At 27.8% G+C, this 22,644-nt stretch overlaps 1 protein-coding gene across 1 annotated transcript in view; it reads right to left on the bottom strand.

Moving 5' to 3' along the window:
• LOC107439600 (uncharacterized) overlaps positions 1–15,049 on the bottom strand; it is a 91,532-nt gene extending 76,483 nt beyond the window's left edge. Inside the window, exon 1 of the mRNA XM_016052252.3 lies at positions 14,926–15,049. The gene's annotated coding sequence lies outside the window, so the exon portion shown is untranslated. The remainder of the gene's footprint in view (positions 1–14,925) is intronic.
• Between the last annotated feature and the right edge of the window lie 7,595 nt (positions 15,050–22,644).

Here is a 22,644-nt window from a genome sequence, read left to right as displayed (position 1 = left end):
TGTACTTTCTGGAATAGCGTATAGCGTGTATAGCGTTCAGAAATTACAAAAACTTCGGTGTTTAAGTGTTTTTATATCATATTTAGAGAAAATCTTACAAATAAACATCTTTATCCCGTGAATACAACGTTCAGAAATTAATTTTCCAAATACAAAAACGTTTTTGTTTAGCGATCTCTTTCAATTATATTTATGAATATTCAAATCAAACAGTCTAAATGAAAAAAAAATTAAAAATGACATATGGTACATAACTAGCATACGAAAATTCATAACTGCTAATCTAATTTTAATAGACTTAGAAAAAATATTGAAACTATAACTTTAAAATTCCAAAATGCTGAGATGGTATTGAAGATGTCATAAGATTTAAATCTTTAGACATAGAAAAATTTTTTTAACCGATACATTTTTAAAACAAAAGTTTATAAAAAATAAAGATGTTATTTATAAAAAATAAAGACGTAAATAGCTTGTATGCAGTAAAAAAATTCTAAAGAATTTATTTTTTCACAAAGTTAAAAATCTGTTATAATTTAATTTTATTAAAGAAAGCAAAGTGTGCACTAAGCTTCAAATATTTTTTAAATAAAAAATGATTTAAGCATTTACTTTGCCTTTCAAATTCTACGGCAAATAATATTGACCTAATTAAATAAAGTTACTTTTAGTTAGTACTTAAACTAAGTTTAAAGCGATCATAAGTCATTTTCTGTTAAAGATTGTGCGCTTGCACGCCTGTATTATACGATATTGTAGTTCAATCAGGCATAATATTAAAGGTGCAGAAAAGTTTCAGCAATTATGGGTCAACGCACTAAAAAATTTTCTAACATTGTAGATTAGAAAAAAGTAGCTTTAGCTGCAATAAAAAAAAATAAAGAAATAAAAAGTTTTTAAGGTGGCGGGAAGATACAGAAACTCCTACCTGAGGGTAACATTATGTTCTGAAGTTTCGGTGAAAAGAAATTAAAACAAAAAAGTGATTTATCTTATGGAAACAGTAATTAGGGAGCGAAAAAAAATATTTATTTTTAGATTAAGGTTATAGAGGTTTTGTTGCTACAAAACGTAGGGAAAAAATTCTTTTCGTGGAAATTGGAACAAAAGAATAGCAAAATAAGCTTTTTTATTCTTGATGCAGCTTTCAAGAAAGGTGCAAAAGCATTGTTTCTGCTTTTAGCACAATTAGTCTATTAACCTATTAGTTAATTAAACTATTTCAGGTTACGTAGCATACATACTTATTACCAGTCTACAAGGGAACGTTATTTTTTTCATCATTTCAATCTCAAAAATATTTGTTCAATCATAATACCTTAACCAGCAATTCCCAAACGGTGTTCCGCGGAGCCCTAAAGTTCCGTGGAAGAATTCGTGAATGAAACCTCTATATATTTGATAATATTTAGATACAACCTATAATTCATAATTTATTTAATCTTTCTGTTCATGAAATTATTTCAAGTGAAATGCCAATGAAATAGTAATGGCATCATTTAAAAGAAAATACAATATTTCTAATAACAATATATTGAAAAAATTAAGAAAAGAACAGGCATTTATTAAATATTGCATTAATATTTCCTATCCTACTTTTCAAATCGAAATAAAATAATTTTCTTCAATAACAAAAATTTATTTTCTTGATAACCATTTTCAACATTTATAACAGTTCTATTAAATTATCATCTCGAAGTTAACCATAAATCGACTAATTTTAATCCTTTTCAGCTTATGTATATACTCCAAAAACGAATTCATAACTAGACTAGATATAGCACAAGGACTTCAAATTTAATTTTCGAACACAAAACCTAATTTAATATTATTAATAATAAAACAATGTAAACTCTTCATTCCACTAATTAAATATTTTAAACAAATAATTTGAAGAACAGGTAAGTTATAACATTCTTTTGTTAACATTCACTATTAGTTTAATAAACTTTATTTATAAATTCGGGATACCTTTAAAAGAAGGTTGATTATTTAGGGTTCCGTAGCCGAAAAAAATTGGGCAATATTACAGATGTATTTTTTTTACGCAGAACCGAATGAGAGCAAGTTCAAGACGATGAGACTGACCGTTTTTAAGTTTTGATGGTTTTATGTGCGAAAGAAACACTGTTTCACATGAATCTGTTTACTTATTGTAACATTGCTTTATGAAAATATGAATTTTGTTTTCTAAGTATTTTTCCCGCATAATGGAATGAAGCCAAACACGAGTCAATAAAATAACAGTTCAGAAGTTTTTATAGATAAAAAGTAATATTTTTGACTCGTACTCATTTACACTTTTGACATCATTCATTATCTCGAGACTATCTTGACAGATAAACTTTGTATTTTGTGTATTTTTAGCGCTGAATCGAATGAAAGTAAATTTGTGTCAATATAATAAACAATTCAGAAGAAAAGTGTAAATATGAATAGGTTAAAAACACTTTTGTGCATAAAAACTGATGCTACCTCTGAACTATTAGATCGATTGACTTGTGTTTGGCTTTATTTGATTTAGTGTAATAAAAATACTTAAGAAAAACACTTCATTATAAACCAGAAAATAACCACTCACCACATGGCAAGTAAAAAAAAACAAGTGACAACCTAAATTAAGTAAGCAACTAATAACTTTTTCCCATCTTTTTTTTTAATTTTTTTATTGCGCAACGGAATTTCTTACACAGTGCTTCAAGTCAATATGTTTAACTAAATTTTGTCACATATTTATACGAATTTTATAGTTGAATGAACTTTTAATAGACGTAGATTATTTCTAATATGAATTTTTGTTTAAAAATATAATTTAACCCAAGCAACAAAAAAAAAATTTTTTAATTGCCTATTAAATGAAAAGGACCAATCGGTATTGGTCACTGACTCATTAGGTTTGAAGAAAAAGTGGCTACTAAGTAATTAGAGTTTACAGGCCACTGGCTACTAACTGAAAATTTAAATTTTCAGGTCTATTTCAGTAGTTTTAAAAAAGTAAGTGAAAAAATTCGTGTAGAAAATACATAGAAAAAACACTTCACGTGTCTTAATAGCAATGAAGAGATGTGCAATTTTTTTCTGAACATTGTAACTACGTAAACTACTACAGTCCATAGCCAAATCATTAGGCGCACTCTAAGGATTCTATGTAAAATCTTAATTATCAGGAGATACTATACAGCTTTATTGTTTTTACGCAACTGAAACCTGTTTGCACTTGTTTACATTCGTGTATCAATTGGTTAAATTTGACGATATACATTATAAATTCGATGATTCGATAAATTATACGATATATTATATAAATATAGAATATTTATTATACCAGGTATTACATTAGTATATTATAATAATTGGGCCAAATCATTAGACGTACTATAGTTTTTTTAATAATTGCATGTTTTGCAAGAGTTTATATGCAATAATTTTATATTTAAACATACATGTAATGTTTTTTTATTCAGGAGATTTTTCATCTACTTCATATTTGTATTTATTTTTGACGTATTGCATTACAATGTTAACCAATTGATACACGAACGTAAACAAGTGCAAACCGGTTTCAGCCGCATAAAAACAATAAAGCTGTATAGTATCACCTAACAATTAAGATTTTACATAGAATCACATAGTGCGTCTAATAATTCGGCCAGAGACTGTATGTAACTATACTGACTTAAACTTGATCTAGTTTGATTACAATACACCAGAAACGATTACCGATTTAGACATAGAATATGGAGTACCTAGCCCAAAGGGCTATTTGTTCCTTCTTAGAAGTTGAATTAAATAAAACGAGAGAAGAGGGGGTGAGAAGCTTAGCTAAATAAATTAAAGATAATATTATAATAAACATGATAAGATAATGAAATAAAACTAAGTTGATAGATACAGACAATAAACTGGGTTAGGGGAATAACTATTTTCAACAGTATTTCCCAACGTGTGGTACGGGTACCCCCAGGGGTACGCGTGGAGCGGGAGTACGGAGCGTGGAGCGGGAGTTGGATTAGCGGGAGTACGCGTTCTTATGCGAAATATCTTGCAACAAACGAAAATTTCAAAAACTTTTATTTAAAAACAAGGCTAGACATGAAAATTTACGATTACGTATTTTTCTATTTTTGCACAGTTAAAGAGTTAATAATTAGTGGTTTCAACAGCCAGTAGTGATTTCTAACTTTTGTGCAATTTTTTTAAAGTAAAAAATACATTAATTTTTTTTTATTGGTGGTACACAGCGTTACGAAAAATTTAGAAAGGGTACACAAAAGTCATAAGTTTGGGAAACAGTGATTTGCAATATTTACATGTAAACAATTATACATGTTACAAAATTACGGTCAGCTTGCCTGTATAATAAAGGATATTAAATTTCTCACAGATTACACTATTTCCCCATAAAAAAAAAGGCGAAAGTTTTCAGATGTCCTCTATAAAGAAATAACAATACTTTTTGTTGAAAGGTTAAAAAAAAAAAAAAAAAAAAAAACAAAAAAAAAANGGGAATTAAATTTTTTTTTGGGGGGGGGGATCTAATTTTACTCGTCTAATCAGTTACAATGAATAATTAACGATAATAGTTACCTGAGGCGCATAAATTCATTCGTACTCCCATTGATAATAGCAAGTTCTACACACTTAAAACAAGTCATTCATATTGTGCAATCAGTATTTGTTGACGAAAAAAATGAATGGCTAAAATAAAATACCCAAATGGTCACAATTTGATAGTAATCAATAAATGTCTCACCATTCGAACAATCTGTTGAAAACTAATTTACAATTCAAGATGAAGGCCAACGGAAATTGATACAATATCTCTCTCATTATAAGCAAGGGCAACAGGACAATTGATATACAATAATAGCAGGAGGAAATTGTTCCTGCTTAATTACAAGTGCAATTTCGAGGAATTAGCGCAGCTAAATCTGCCATTTTAAAAGATTGCGACTTCTTGTATGAACTTGAAAAGAGAAAACAAAGTAATTTTTGTTATGAAATAATGGAACGAAATAATGTATTGAAATCATGTATCTAGTAAAAATCGTTGTCATCAGTCTATGAATTATCAGAGCCGCGAGTCTGACATAATCGATTTAGACAATGAAAATATATAGAAAAGAACGGAACTAGTCCGCTTGTTTTTAGTTTAACTCTTTTTCTATAAGATTTTATCCAAACATAACTAATGCATGGCTAGTTAAATCGCTTAACTACTCACTAATGATGAAAAATCATTCAAATTTTAATGGTGTAATTATAATTTTTTTAAAAAAAATAGAGGACCCAGCCTCGTTTTTGCTTCTCTTACTAACCCCCTCCCTACCTTGGCAATCATTTTGTTTCTTTAAATACATTGTTACAGCGAAATTAAAAATTATTCAATAAAATAAGTCACAAACTTTCTTGTTTATTAAAATATCGTTGTTACCGCAGATTTAGTTCAGATTCGATTGGGATAAATTTAAACTCAATCATTTTGCTTGCTTACAACTGTATCTTCACCTAACTATTTAAATTCTTATTTAATTTTGAATTAATATAAAAATACTCACTAAAAATCCTTTGCGATTTAAAAATAAACGACGCTTTTTTTTTAACGATAAAGTGCGATTTTAAACAATAAAGTGTGATTTAAAAAAAAACTGTCCCTTCAACCTACTTATTACTTACTAAAACAAAAAATTTATTTTTATGTGATAGTAACTGCATTTTTCACAACTGCCTCAATATAAAAAGTCTGAACTGACTGTTGACCATTTCTTAGGACTTCGTACTTAAAATCAAAGTATAAGGCAATTTATTTGACTCCAAATTGATAATAAATATCAAAACGAGCCGAAGTAGTTTTTATTTCTTTAATGATAGCGGAAATGCTAATTTCCATACATGTGTTTTAACTTCAGTAGAAGAGAACACAATCCTCTGTTTATCGACCCACTGACCCGTACAGGACCTTACAATGACCTCGCCATAAGCCAAAGTCACGATTACAAGCGTGTTTTGACGATCTCTTCAATAAAGTTTCGATACGGGACGTCAAAAGGACACTTCATTGAATCTTTATCAATATCTACTTTATATATAACGATTGTACTGCACGAGTACGGGACATTTCTTCTTCTTGACCAAGAGACATTTCTTGGGCTGTAAACTTTACGCTTCGGTAAGTTGTCACTGAACAATGTTGGGCGAGATGGGCATATTAGAATGGCAATATTAGAAATGATTCATTCAAACACATTTTTTAATCTTTAGTAACTATTCGCAAACAATGTTGGGCGAGATGGGCATATTAGAATTGCAATATAAGAAATGATTCACTCAAACACATTTTCTAATCTTTAGTAACTATTCGCAAACAATGTTGCGCTGAACAATGTTGGGCGAGAGGGGCATATTAGAATTGTAATATTAGAAATGATTAATCAAACACTTTTTTTAATCTTTAGTAACTATTCGGAATTGAAATCTTACTTTGAGGACATGAACACTAAATATTTAGAATATTCATTACGTGTGCAATATTTATAAACAATTCGCAGCCAGAACATTAACTGTGGTTCATGATTGATTGTTGTAAATTTGTATTGAAACAATAAAGGAGTAACTAATCCTAAAAATATTTCAATTGACGATAAGTTATGTTTACTAATGTTAGGACTAATTCCATAAAAGAATTTTATAGTCAGGGTATGAAAACTGAATATTTCTAATAAAATATATAACATCACGTTTTTTGAGAAGATGTATTTTCTATTGAAAAATAATCCCAACAATCTGAAGCGGTAAGATATTACTTGATCAAAAAACTTCATTCGCTTCAAATAACAGCCGACATATTTTAAGCGCTTAAGAATAGGCGCCCATTTCCAAGACTGCCAGACGTAAGTTGCCAACGAATATTGGAAAATAAATTAGAGAAACAAAACTAGAAAACCTCAGTAGCCGAGAGAAAATAAAAATATACATGAGAAAACAGAACGGGAAAAAAAAACTACTGTGAATGAGAAGGACAAAGTAGGGGGAAATGCATTTTTACGTGCTATGGAGAACTGGTAAGTAGTAGTGGAACTTTTGTCATTAACAAGGGAAACAGCATTCATACGAATAAAACGAGATTACCAGGGCCATCAAGATGAGTTGATGAGACTTGGGGTGAAAATAGTTTTTGTAATTTTGTCACCCTAGTCTTTACATTCAGAAAGAAAAAAGATCTTAAATAAATTAAGATCTTAAAATTATAAACAAAACATTTTCAAAGAAATTTTAACTAAAATTAGAGAGAGGAGTTGAGTACAATTCCAACTTAGATACGCAAAATTCCATTTGCATTAGGAATTTTAAGTGGCAAAAAAAAAAGTATTATCGGAAGCGGAAGCTTTTAAAACTACATGCTGTCGGTGAAAACAAAACAGCTACGGAGAAGGGCCTTTGTTTCCTAAATGAGATTTTAAAAATCACAACACACTTCAAGTGAAGTTAACACCTATCTCTGAAAGAATACAGATAAAAGTTGACAATATAACTTATCATGATTTTACGAATGTTTATTTGCATACAATGAAAGAAGACGAGCGTATACATACTTTCGTCAATTCCTTTTGTCGTCGAGGCAGAGGATTGACGTAGGGAATAAATTTCGTTTAGTGTAATTGTCCTTTGCATCAGAAAAAAAATAATGTTAGAAATCGTTAACATTTTTTTAAAGCTTTTTGCTTATTAAAATCACTCACTTTTAATGCATCACAAATTTTTTAATTGATAAACTCCGTTTAACCTATCACAAATTTATTAATTATTTTTTAAATTTATTATATTTCGCCAATTCCTTTGATCATTGAGGCATAGGATTGACGTAGGGAATAAATTTCGTTCAGTGTAATTGTCCTTTGCATCAGAATAAAAATAATGTTAGAAATCGACAACATTTTTTTAAAAGTTTTTTGTTAATTAAACTCACTCACTTTTAATGCCTCACAAATTTGTTAATTGATAACTCCGTTTAACCTATCACAAACTTATTCAATGATAGGTTTAACTAATTCCCTTTTAACCTATGTTAAATTTACTAAATAATAAGTTTAACTGACTCACATTTAACGTATCCCAATTTTTGTTAAATCGGTTTAGATAAATCTCCCTTTTGTTTTATAAATGACTTAAAGATAAAAAAAAATTAAGTTTTAGGTTTATTTGAAATAGCGATTATACAAAATCAAATATACTTTCATTTGCGAAATAAAAATCCGTTTTAAAAAAAAACAATTCCGCCTAGTTTGCTTGTACTACTAAAATTATTATAAAATTGACAAACAAATACATAATAAAGTCTTAAAAACCATCAATATTATATTAACTTAAACATTTCATGTTAATAAATTTGATAAATGATTAGGGACTACGACAAAATTGTGCTAATGAAATTAAGCAAATTCCAAGGGGAAAAAAACATAGTAAAAAAATAGTGAAAATTGTAAACGACATATAAAAATTACTGTAACAATAAAAAGTTATTTTAAATAGGATACTCTTTCTAAATCATGCAATATTTAAAACCAAAAGATGTTTTAATAAATTTTGTATGCAAGAATGAAATAAGACAATTTCTTTAAAGCATGCTTTAATATTTAAAACCAAATAATGTTTTAATAGATTCTGTACCCAAGAATGATCGAAATAGAGATGAGGATAGAAAAAATCATTTATAATACTAAGACTTACACTAACTTCGATCATAAAATCTTTTATTAAACACTTAAAGTAGTACAAAAAAAATCTTCAAGATAGTAAAAATTTAAATCCGAAATTAATCATGAAAAAAATAATACATTTTATTTCTTTAAAATAGGTGATGGAATTATTATTTTTTCAATTATTTTTCTGCGTTAATAAAAAAATGATCAAACCAATAATTAAATTTCACAAGGGCCAGTCCATTCTAATTCGTATATCACGACAAAAAGTGATATTTCTTCCGATTTTAAATACGATAATAAATTAAACATAAAAGTATAATATCGTTACAAAAACGTAATAAGGTAATTAAAAATTAAATTAATAAGATGGCAATTTACTAAGCCGGCACAGATCATTAACTTGGAAACATTGAAAAAAGGACGACAACCTTTTGACAAAGGGTTACAAACATGTCCGCATAAAATATGAGAAATAGCTTTTTGAAACCGCACGCTCGGTGGAAATATACCAATAAAACAACTCCAGTATCAGTATTGTTTAGTCAGTGGAAATATGGGCCATTGTGAGGATTCCAAATACGATACAGTTGTATAAGTCATAGCTCTTCAAAGAAACATAAAAGAAATAAACATGATCAAATAGCTATTAGAAATTTTATTTCATGACCAAAGTATATAAATAATTCTTTGACAGGTTCTCGTAAAATTGTAAAAAACAAAACATACTAATAGTAATAACTGGAAGTGTTATTTAAACAATAATTTATGCGGATTTGTCTTGTAAAGTTTAGGCGAGCGCGAAATAAGATAATGAGTTACGCAGCTTAAAGTTTCTACGGGCTGTGGTGTGTGCTATACTATAAGGACAGTGCTTAGTCTCATTTTAATTCGATATTGTTACCCTACTCTGACTCTCTGTCACAGTGTCACACTTAACCATGTCCATTATCCTCTTATCACGCTACATGACATTAACATAAACTTGAAATTCAGAAAAAAAGTACTGTTTTAATTTTATTCTTAGACTTTATATACTAATTAAGCCTAACAATTACATTAAGCCTAATTAGGCCTCACAACTATACTGACTACATGGGCCATTATTTTTGAAAGTAGAATAAGTTCTTTTGGGAAGAGGTATAAGTCCGAGGAGGCTTTTGAGGATTAGAGTTAAAATGAATTTAAAAATATTGGCAAGGTTTATCAACTTGGGTGGTATTCTTAACACTATAATTTGATGAAACATTAAAATGCAACAATGATTAAAATTGCAAAAAAATTAATAAACGACTTTAGCCTCAAATGGCTTTATTCCACTTTCAGAAATAACGGCCTATACGGTTTCTTATTTTTAAGAATTAAGATTTACAACAAAAAACTTTATTAATATTTAAGCCAGGTAATTAAAGATGGACTAATGTTAACTTTTGGTACAACTGCATATTTATTTATTTTTTGCCTACTTTTAAAATGGTTCGAATTTTGTGGAGTTGTTTCGCATTTTTTTTTCCTGAAAGAGTATGTGCCATAAAAAAATTTTCTCTTAAATTAAAATTTTGAATTAGCACTTCGCTTCAAGCTTAATTCGCATAGATAATTTTTGAAATGAAATAAAATCACGAGAATAGAAAACAAAATCATCAACGAAAAACAAAATTTTTTTATGCTTTCGAAATATAAAATTAAATAATACAAATATATTTAACATGCTGGTTTTAAGTTACTGGTATGCATAAATATTATGATGACTAGCGTAACGGCAGGACTCGCGAAACTTAAAACTCAATGGTCTAAAATAAAAATAATATGCAAAAATAAAATGTTTAAATTGATTATTTTTATTTAAATCAGTTTACAAAATAATATTTTTAATAGAATGATGAATGTTTAAGAAAAGTATCTTACACATCATCTTAATTAACTACAGTTAACGAAACTTGATGCTTCTAAGAAATGGTTATTTAAAATAAATAATAATTTTAAAAAAAAAAAACGCATCGCCAAAGTGGCATGTCATTGTTTTTCATCAAACTCTTTAAATCTAAACTTCTTAAGTTTTTCCATGCAAATTGAGAAAAAGCAACGAAGAAAGAAATTTTAATTTTAGCCTACGGCTGCCTAAAAATGTTAGAGAAGTACAATTAATTCTCTTATCTACATGTTTGCCTTACTTCTTTCAGAAACATTAGTAGAGTCAACAAAGCATTGTTATTACGTTGCATAATAATTTAATATCTTTTTTAATAACTTTTCAAACTTTTTTTTTCAAATTCAAAATTTTTAGATTTCAGCTTTGGCTGTATAAACATATTTTTATATGTTGATTTAAATGAGAAGCTTTCTTTACAAAATGTCACTCCCTCTGAGAAAAAACACAAATAACTTGAAACGCAAATAAAATAATATCAGTGTTCCTAAGCGGTTTTTGAAGGCCGGCCCTCCCTGCCTACCCTTTGATCCCTATAAATGCGCCTTTTTTGTAAAAATAAGCCACCATCCCCTTTAAACACTGGCTTTTTATTCTGATCCATTTTCAAGAAAAATTTATTAAATGTTAAAATAATAATTATACACAAAAATTACCTGTGCTTATAGATTTAATTTTGATAAATGTTACAAATATTTACTTAGTTACAATTATTCTCAACTGGTTAAATTTTTATGCGTTTTTATTTTTTAAAGGGGATACATTAATAAATTTTATAAATGATTTTAAATTTCAAAATTATTTTTTAAATAAATACCCTTTTTTTAAAAAAAAATGCACCTTTAAATGTTCATTTTCTAATAATTTTCAGTTTAAATTATAGAAAATTTATTTTAAGCTATTTATCAAAAAAATTCTCTTTTTTTGAAAAAAAAATGCATGTACAAAGACTGTCTCTTAGCAAACCTTCAAATATTATTTATAAACTACAAATTTTTCTCTTATTTAGATAATGAGTGAAAATTACTTTTTCAAATATACACATAAAATAGTATAAAACTGTAACTTAAAAATTGTTGAGGATCAAATTCAATTATTACATGATATTACACATTTTGATAAATTTTGGGATGTTAAGTGCCCCTTTCAAAACTCAAAGTACCCTTTTCTGAAGAAGCACCCTAACCTTTTTTTTATTCCTAGGGAGAATTATGTAATATTTATGGTAAAATGAAATAGAACACATTTTAAGAGAGCGAAGAAATAGAACAAAATAAATAACTAGTTAGCGAAAACAAAATTAAATTAAACATTCCCATGATATGAATTTGTGCTTAAACTATAACATAATGAAAAACAACAGAATTCTGTTTTATTAATTTAGAAATCATAAAGTCAGCCAAATAAAAATATTTCAAAATTATTATATTCAGAATTAAAATTATAAAAGGGTTTAAAAAGTTCTTTGTGAATTTACTTGCGATTATTTATCACGTAATATTTTTATTAAGTTTTTTTTGTTCAAAAACAAAAACAACAAGATTCATGACACACATTTTATTAACTTTCGTACAAATAACCAAATTTTTTCAGAGCTCAGGACAAATTTTAGCATTTGAAACATTGGAACCTCAGTTATAAGATATAATTTAGACACATATTTGTAAAGTTATGCAAGTAAGTTATGTTTAAAAAAGCACTATCTGTAATTCTCCATATCGTTGCTAACATAAACGTATCGATTAAGTTCTTTTTCTTAAAAAAAGAAAAAAAACTTAATCAACGTTCGACTTAATCTAACGTCTAACGAAACTTAAACGATCATCTTAAAAAAAGAAAAACAAAACCTGAAATTTACATACTCTACCTAATTTTTCATTACATATATTGCACAGTTTTTCATGTAAATGTAAAATATAATCAATAAAATATCGAAATTTGTTTTTGGATTTCTTAATTTAAATCGTTTATTTTTTACTTCATAAGACATTAAATGCAATTAGAAAATTTTATTTGTAAATTACAATAATGGAATTTAAAAAAAAAAAGGGAAAAGAAAACCGCATCGCAAAAGTGGCATGACATCATGTCATGGAAACTGTCTCCCCATATGCCTCATAATAATAACTTAATTATAATAATTTCAAAATAAATAAAACTTGATCTTGATCGCACAGTCCACAATCTTTATTTCTTGTGGTTTCCAAAAATAAAAAGAGTCTAAAAATGTTTTTTGGGTTTTTATTTTTAAATCATTACAATTAAATACCGCAAAAAAAATTAAAATTTTATCAATTTTATTTTAAATTTGAACTCATAAATCAAATCCGATTCCTCTATATTTGTTTTCAGATCTCTTTTATCACCTAGATATTTGCGACAAGCTAGAAAAAACTGCTGGCGAAAAAGGATTGCAACACGAGAATTCCGCTCTATCAGATTTATTGTTCTCTAGCAAATATTGCCCAATACCATAATTAAATTACAAAGTAGTTTGAAAACACTTAAATAACAGTCAAAAATACTTTTAAAATCCATATTATCATTTTTAACATTTAAAAAAAACTATTTAAGGTACTTAAAATTTCAAAAAAGAAATTAGTGTTCATAAATTGAAATTCTATGGACAAAACTAATAGAAAAAATATAAATTCTACAATTTTTTTTTTAATATAAAATTTTTGTCAAGCATTATTCAAAAAAGAAAATTAAATATCTATGCCAAAAATTATTCTAAAATATTTGAAGGACTTATCCTAAACACGATAGTAATAGCGAAACTTAATTTTATTCAAAATCAGTTTTCTGCGGAAGTTCAAAATTCGTCAGGTGGTGATGATTCGTTGATGATGATGACTGCATTCAATTGTTTGTTGCAAATGTTTAAAGTCAGTGTCAATCCTCTAGTATTATTTATATTTCCACTGTTATTACAAAAACTATTCAGTTTAATACTTATTAAAGAAAATTTTATTTTTTTAGAAAATGAAATAATTATTATCATTTGTAGTTACATATTGATTAATTTATTATTTGAGATCGAAAAAATTTCGCGAAATCCATGTCCCCCAATATTGTTATCATTCTCAAATACAATTTGGAAAAAATCGAGCACGATATTTCTTGAATAGGTATAAAAGCTAATATAGCAAGAAAAATAATACGAGCAAAATTAAATAATTCTTATGCAAATTATAAAAAGTTCACTAAGTTATGCCGATTGATTAATTCAAGCATACTAAACTCGACTACCCATAAGAGCCATATTATGTAGTAGGCCCTGCTGATCATACTTCAAATCAAATTTAAAAACAAGAAGATAAAATGAAAATAAAATACAATATTTAGACTACTAATTTAAATAGCAATCGTTGATATAACCACAAAATTACAAGCTCACGTAAAATATGAAAACCGTAATCATATACAATTTATAAAAATGGTAATATTAATAAAATTAGAATTAAGAAAACTCAACACTTTACTTAGAATAAATTAAGATTTTTAAACTTTTTTTAAAAATACATAAATAAATATGAGGGATAAAAAAATACTTAAAGCAAATTTGAAAAAAAAAAATTTTTTTTTCAAACATATTTTTAGCGAATTGATAATAAAAAATTAATTTATTTCTTCCTTCAAAAGTTTCTATTTCATAAACTATTCTCTCATTTCTTTGCAATGTTGATACAATTTACGTTCTTTATAATCTGAATTCTAACTAAAAAAATTTTAGAATTTCCAGATATTTTTATTGATATTATTTTTTTAATTAATATTATAGACGATCCTATGTTTATTATTTAAATAAAATCTCTTTTTTTTACTTTTGTTGAATAAAAAAAAGAATGAGAATTATATAAAAAAATTTTTACAATTTTTGCTGGTCACGGAGTGTCTCAAATAGACTAATTTTCAAAAAAACATAAATTTCCATAAATTATATTATGCAGGTCATTTAAGAATTAAATACAAAAAAAATATAGTGTTATTTAAAACTAAATCATACAACTGAAATATGAATACTAAATCAATTTTAAAACATATTTTTTATTAAACTTACTATGGAAAAAAATTATAATACGTTTGAAAAAATAAATATTTTTTCCAAAAATTTTATAACATGATAAAAAAAGTGAATAAAATTATAATGCAAATAATAATTAGAACACGTAAGAAATAAAAATAATTATTAAATAACTAAACCTTCTTTCAAATTATCTTATTAAATGTTTTCTTCTTATGAAATCTAAATCAAAGAAATAATAAATTTCCATTAAAATCATTAAATTTTACCTGAAAAATAAACGAACATGACATTTTTAATATCCCACATATAATATTAGTAGTCCATTCTTAACAGAAAAGAGGGAAGATTTCGAATGATATTAATGAGATAGCTGTCATGCGTAGCAAGCCCGTTTTAAGGTTGCCAACCGGTAAACGATCGCCAAATTTTCGCCAATATATGTATAATTTTGTCTTTAAACTTATAAGAAGAAAATGATAGTAGTATGACATTTTACAACTTGAGCAATTATTTCTGTTAAATTGTTTATCTATTTAAAAATAATTTTTATCTACATTATTTTTACTTTACTTTGTTTATTCAATAAAACTAAAATTTAATAATTATAAAATAAATCAGTAATTACACCATTTATGTTCAATTATTAAAAATCGCACTTTATTTCTTAATTTCAATGTTTTTTGATTTAAAAGATTTAATCTCTAGAATGATTTTTTTTTTTTTGGGGGGGGGGGGGGGAANGGGAGAGGGAATGTTATAAATTATTTTACAACAGTATTTTCTCAATTGTTCTTCATATTTTTTTTTCTTTGTAAAAAGAAATACTTTAAAATTAACTTCTTAACTTCATTATTAATCATTTTATTAACTTCAGAACTCACGAATTGGGGATGATTAATTTATAACATAAAGAAAAATTTCAAGTAAATTTAACTAGCATTTAGTGTAAAATCTGTTAGGGTTGTTAAAAGTGAAAGATAAGACAAGCTTTTTTTGTCCTTTATTACGGGTACACTGCATTTTAAGCACTGCAAGGGAGCATTTTAAGAGTTTTTTTATTTTTTTATTTTATAAATATTTTTTTTATGATTTTTTAACGGAAAGCAGTTAATGCTAGGTTATTGTACTATGGTAACCGAGTTAACTGATACTGTTATGGTAACCGCAAACTTATTATTATTTTTTTTTTTATTTCGTATTTGATAACAAATAAAAACTCCTGAAATGTTTATCACCTAAAAGATTATTTTATAAAAGGGAGATAAGTTAATTCTTAAAAAAAATTTTTTTTGTTTTTATTATTCCAACTTGAATGTTTACTAAAAACAGTTTGACATAATGTTTATTATGAAACTAACTATAACTTATTTACTATTTAATAACAGTAAAGTGTTTAATAAGTTAAATTCTAATTAAAATATAATTACCATAAATATTGCGTTATAAGAAAAAATCAGAGAATTACTTTATAATAAATTAAAAAAGACGCCACTTTTGGATTTGTGCTTTCAATTCGGAATAGCAATCAAAATCACAAAGAAGAAAATTATTTAACAAAGCATGACACATAAATATTACCATTAAATAAGGGATAAAGAAATGTTTTAAAGGTAAAAAATACTTTTATGACTTTTACTAATTTTGTGACAACAACCAAAGGAGTCTGGATCTTCTGTGTTATTTTAAAAACCATAACATGTAATTTTCTGGACAATATGAATGTGACTTCAACAATGAGGAACGGCTTTATCGTTCCAATTGCCGTTTAATTTTTATGTAGAGAAAATCTTGATTCTTGTCCACCCAATATAACATATATAAATGTTTTTCAGAAAAAATTATTCATTATAACAATTTCCAGTAATTTAATAATTTTGGAACAAATATTAATAATGTAACGGCAATGCATAATAAAGTATTAATAATGTAACGGCAATGCATAATAATGTATTAATAATGCACTCTCGAAAAGAAGTGAAAACACGAAATAACGTTCAAATATGTAACAATAAAAGAAATTTACCAATTTTATCGTCTGCATTTATTTTTAAAAAATCACATTCGCAGTACAGCACAAATGTTTCTTTTATAATTAATAGAGACTAGTAGTGCTTATTTTCACCTTTAAAAGGACGTGAAAGGTCACTTAAGAGGCATTTCATATCATATTTGGTGGCGTCTCCGTCATCTGATCTGGAGAATTAATGAGATGTTTGTTGCCTGACATTTACGATCGTTAAAAGCTGCGATAAATTGGAAATATGTATCAAATTATGAAATATCAACTGCCATATCCTTATAACTTTACTTACTAGCAACTGCTTTTTTTAAAATTTAGGAAAATTAAAAGTAACCCTCAAGGATGAAATGCGCAAAGAAAAATAAGGCCATACTAAAATGTTTTGATCTAATGGCCGGTTTTCACAAGTTGTGATTCGAGGTGTTTCCATGAGTTAAGGGAAAATGGCATCATTTAATTTAATTTAGTAATAGACAACGTGAGATGGGCGGAACTTCTAAAACTGATTGATTCGTTTTCAATCTAAACATTTGCCTTAATCTTCGAAGCCAGGGTTCAGCCAGCAGTAACATAACGAGTCCTTGTTTGCGTGAGGCAGAAAATCTCAGTCTCTATACAAATGTGTCTTTTGAAGCTGAACAAGATTGATGTCGCTTACGTTTTGGCCATAAGGTTTGTGAACAGTTAAATTTTCTTCGTCATAAATTAAAGGGGTCAAAAACGTGTATGTTAAAATTCTTATTTAATGTTATTTCGTTTAATAGTATTATTTTGTTGCATACTAATTGTTTCATTTTATATTTTATAACGGGCGTTGAGCAGCCGACTCAGTTATGAGTGTATGACTATCTATGCTCAACTCCATAGTCTTGTAATTTTGAACCAAACCCAAAAGACAAGGAAACTGCCGGATCAAGCATTGGGACAAACTAGCCATCACGGTGGACTTTTTGATGGAACTAACCTGCGTTTGCGTTACGTCGAGAGAAAAACCATGAAAACCTCCTAACGGTTAGCCCAACGGCAAGGAAATTCTAACCCATGATCCGTCTACCACTGAGAATATTTTACGTCATCATTGTGTGGTTGGTGCTAGCAGAGAGCAGAATTCGTGTGAACCAGCCGCCGCTGGGATTTGACAAACCTTCAACACCTGAGGAACCGCGGCTCTGCATAGTAGTAATAACATACATATAATGATAATATTACTACATATAATAATATCACTACATATAATAATAATATAACTACATACATAGCCGGATTATACTTTTCGTAGGCCCTAGGCAATTAAAGATAAACTTGTGAATACTTTTCCTAACGTTCACATTGCATTAAGAATATATTTGTCGATTCTTGGATCAAATGGAGAAGGAGAAAGATCTTTCTCCAGATTAAAATTGATAAAAAATTATTTGCGTTCAACAATGAATCAAAATCGTTTGACATCGCTCGCACTTATGTCTATTGAATACGACATTTTGCGTAGTTTGGAATTCGACAGCATATTACAAGATTTCGTTGAATCCAAAAATCGCAAAAAAGTAATATATTAGATCATAAGATTCTGCAAAATAATTTATTACCGAAAAATATTATATTTTTATTTGTATCTTCATAATTTTGTGCAAAATACACTTGCTGTTTTTAAAGCTAAATTATTTTTGTCAAAAATTTTTTTTTCTCCCAAGTTTTTCGTAGGCCTCTGAATTTCGTAGGCCCTAGGCACGTGCCTAGTGTGCCTATAGGTTAATCCGGCCCTGACTACATATAATAATAATATAACTACATATAATAATATCCTAACTACATATAATTGCGTTATTTAAAATAAAAAATAATAATAAATACCAGCTGTTCAAGATACTGGTATTTTTAACCCCTCCAGAAATAAATGAATACGAGACTCAGCTTTTAAAAGCCAAGAATAGTGACAACAAATAAGCAAGGCAATAATTTATGCAAATGATTTCCCTGATTTTAGAAATAGTAAAAGTCATTAATCGCCAAATATGTCATGCCGCAAAGAAGAAGAGCAGAAGCTTCAAGACAGCGCTGCCGGCTGAAAAGATGTTTATTTACACGTACGGAGTTGGAAAAAAAGAATAACAGAACCACGTGCATGGAGTGTTAGATAAGTTCCTGCCAAACAGTTAGCCTCTCTGATACTTGAAACATTTATTTTTCATCCTTTTTTTTTCCTTCCTGAATCATGATTATTTAGATCAAGTTCAAATGCGCAGTTAATCCATTAAAAGAAAAAAATTTAATCAAAAATTAATATAGGTACAAAAAAAAATTTATTTTGTTTTGAAATATATATTTAAATACACCTAAAATTATTCATATTTATTCTTTAAAATGTAACCATCTGCACCTTTATGGGAAAACTTTTTTAAATGATGATGTAGTTTTTTGTTGAAGATTTTTCTTAGTGGTTAATAATTACAGGGCTCCTAAATTCCGGTGGATCACAGGAAATTTTGAAATTGATAACAAAAAGGAAATAAACCTCTAGTATTTAATGCATTAGTGAAGATCACTGTTTGTTATTTTGTTTGTATTATATATTATTTTGTTATATTATATATTATTTGTTACATTATTTTGTTATATTTTGCTTGTTATATTATAAATCTTTATCATTCTACCTTATAAACACTCGATATGTTAGTGTGGTATCTTAGAAAATAAATAACTAAAAAATTCCCCCTAGATTTAAAATCAATTTACTACCACTTTTAAACTTTTCTGAGTTCCAAAGGAATCCTAATTTAAAGTAAATAGCTTTATTATTATTAAATTCTGCAAGCATTTAAAATATCTCTGGAAGTTTGGCTGACTTTTACATACAAGTGTGAATTATTTATATCTCTATTCTAAAACGTTATAACATATATTTTCTGCTACTGAACAAGCCTGTGCTTGTGAAGTGGGGTGAAGGTTACCTGGTAAGGCCGTTAAATTTTATGAATGCCAATAATCAGTATAATTTAAGAGTTCATTTAAGTTTATTAAATTGGAAGAATTTGTAATACTTCATTTGCTAATTTTTGAACGATTATAATGTAATTCACAAAATACAATTGTATAGTTTTTTAGTGTAAAAATAATACAATTACAAATTTATAAATTCGTAACTAAGTTTATGAGTGCCAGTATAATTTAAGAGTTTATTTAAGCTTATTAAATTGGAAGAATTTGTAATACTTCATATTTGCTAATTTTTGTACGATTGCAATGTAATTCACAAGATACAATTGTATAGTTTTTTAGTGTACGAATAATACAATTGCAAATTTATAAATTCGTAACTGTGGAATTTGTAGTTAGTACCACTTTATCCACTGTGCAAAGCAAAACTAAATGAATGGAAGGCGACAAAAGGAATCAGGACAGGGGTGCCCCGAAAAAGACTTGAGGCGTTATGTGCAAGCTGGCGCGAAGAGAATAGATCGATCACTTTATCAAAATAACAGTGTGTTTAATAGAAAGAAATCAAAAAATACTAATTACAAGTTTTACTTTCCCTAGGCTGTTAAACCTTAGGAGCAACCCTGCACCGCAAAAGATATAAAATTTGACAATTTTGCAATAACGAACTAGGTTATTTGCAATTTAATTAACTTGTTAGAGTTCAGGGCCTCATAGAATGTGATTTGGAGTATTTCCATGTCATCATACATTAAAAACAGTATAATATTCATCAAATCGTTCGTCAGAAACTCAACTAATTTAAAAATAGGTAAGCGTCTTTAGTTAAAATGTAGACAGTTTCATCCATGCCTACCGCGAAAAATGGGCTGTTTAAAATGTTAAATCATTCCCTCCTATTCTTCTGAGTGACTGTCTATAACCTTTAAGTTTGAAATTATTAATTTAGCTGTCATGCATTAAAATTCGTTCCTGAAAAAAATTAAGTAGTAAAATAAAAGTTTTACTAGCCATGTTTATCAAGTTGATTAAAATGGAGATTTTTTTTCTTCTTTTTCGCGGATCTTTAACGAAAAATTAAATAAAATAGAAAGTATCATCTTTATAATATGTGAGGATAATTTTCAGTTGTGTCAGAAGTTAATAACATAAGAAGAAATGCGTCCAACGTTTTCCCATTTAGAACAGACAAAAAGAATTTTTTTCCAGCTTTGTTCACTTATTAAAAAAATAAATAAATAAAAACTTATTTTTTAAATTTTTTTATTCTGTTTTGTTACTTTATTCTTTTTATATATATGTTTGTTTTTTTAAGTCGGAAATTGTGGCCGAATATCGATTGGTAAGGAAATAGCCGTAAATTTTATTTGTGGTATTTAAGAAACAAATATAGCTTGTATTACCATCTACATTTGGCACAGAGCTTTTGTTTAATTTAGAGCGTTTTGTTATGTAAAGGCAAAAATTATAATCAATAAACCCTACTTGTCGATAAAATGGCAACATAAATTCTGTTTGTAGCAGTCAGGAAACCTTAAAAACTTGTTTTATCCTAGTCCGAAAGTGGTAGAAACTTGTATAGGTGGTAATGTGGCATTAAGTTCAGTATTTGATGGTCAGAAAATGGTTAAAATTTTTATTGTCATCCATCTCGGAGATAGGATTAACATTTGAGTTTTTTTGGCCAGTCGAATTAAAGATTGACGATAAATTCCTACAAGCGAAAACAGGGAACGTAGCAAAAGTTTTCAACAAAAAATAAACACCTTATAGGCACTCAAAAGATATTTTAAGCACTTTTTGGGGGGGAAAATTGCTCAGAAATGATTTTTTCCTTTCTTTTATTTAAAGTTCTTCATAAAAGCTCCGCTTTTAGCAATCAGAAAACGATTGGAAGTTGTATTTTAATCTGGCACTGAGATCCAATTAAAAGTTGAGCACAGTAACTAGTAGGAAAGTGGTTCAAATTTTGATTGACAATTGTTGGTGATAAGTTTATAGCGTTTAAGAAACGAATGTAACATACGTTGTCCTTAGTCGCAGTACTCCAGTGGAGATTTGAAAACTAGTTAATCGGAGTGGTCGTAATTTTGATTGACGATAATGTCAGTGTAATAATAATAAGACAATAAATTTCGTCCTTAGAAGTCAGGAAACGAATGATACTTGTATTGCCGTCATTTACGGGGTTCCAACATAGACTTAAGTGATTTAATTCATCAGAAATCGATCGAAATTTCGATTAAAAAATTCTATCCACACGAAAGCGAGTTGGTAAAAAACTAATCAAAGTGAAACTGATTGATAAACACTCCAATTCATCTTTCTCACAACTTCATAAACTAATGACAAAAAAAAATGTAAAAATTGAACTCGTCATGTTGAAAATTAAATGGTTTCCATTCAATGCCTCACTTGTTTCGAATAAATGTGAATACTTCGTCGAAAGTTACACTCAGCTGCACTCAAGCAAAACTTTAAAAAGAAAAAAAAAACTTTCTAACCCTAACGAAAAGAATGTTTCCGACAGACGACGCAACCAGACAATATTTACCATAACTTACATTTTCAAACGTGATAGTAATAGGTTCAGTTGAAAGAGGAGTTGATTAAATAATTGACGTTTCATCACGATCTTTGAAAGTATTCCAAGAATAAACTTTTCCGTCTATCAAATATGAAGAAGAGTTAAACTGCTTACTTAGATCTATCAACAAATATTGCGTGCTGTAGGCGAGGGCAGGGCTGGAATGGATAAACAAGGCCACGTGTTTAAGGACTTAAAACGATTTTAGAAAAGAGACCTTTCTTCCAGCTCTTATCTATCAACTTAGGAGTTTAGAATAAATGGATAGGCAGATGTTTTTCTCCAAAAAACGGATGAAGGAAATTTAGCCCTATCATAAAATAAAAATTCGGTAAAACGGAAAAAAAAAACGAAATTTGGTAAACTGACAGCACATATTGTGACAGTTTAAAAAAAAAATAGAAAGAAAATTACGCGGTATTGTTCTTATCTTTATTTTTGTGT

Source organism: Parasteatoda tepidariorum, chromosome 3 (genome assembly GCF_043381705.1).
Source record: "Parasteatoda tepidariorum isolate YZ-2023 chromosome 3, CAS_Ptep_4.0, whole genome shotgun sequence".
Classification (NCBI taxonomy): Eukaryota; Metazoa; Arthropoda; class Arachnida; order Araneae; family Theridiidae; genus Parasteatoda; species Parasteatoda tepidariorum.
Note: the sequence above shows the minus strand (reverse complement) of the source record. Positions and strands in the feature narration are given on the sequence as shown.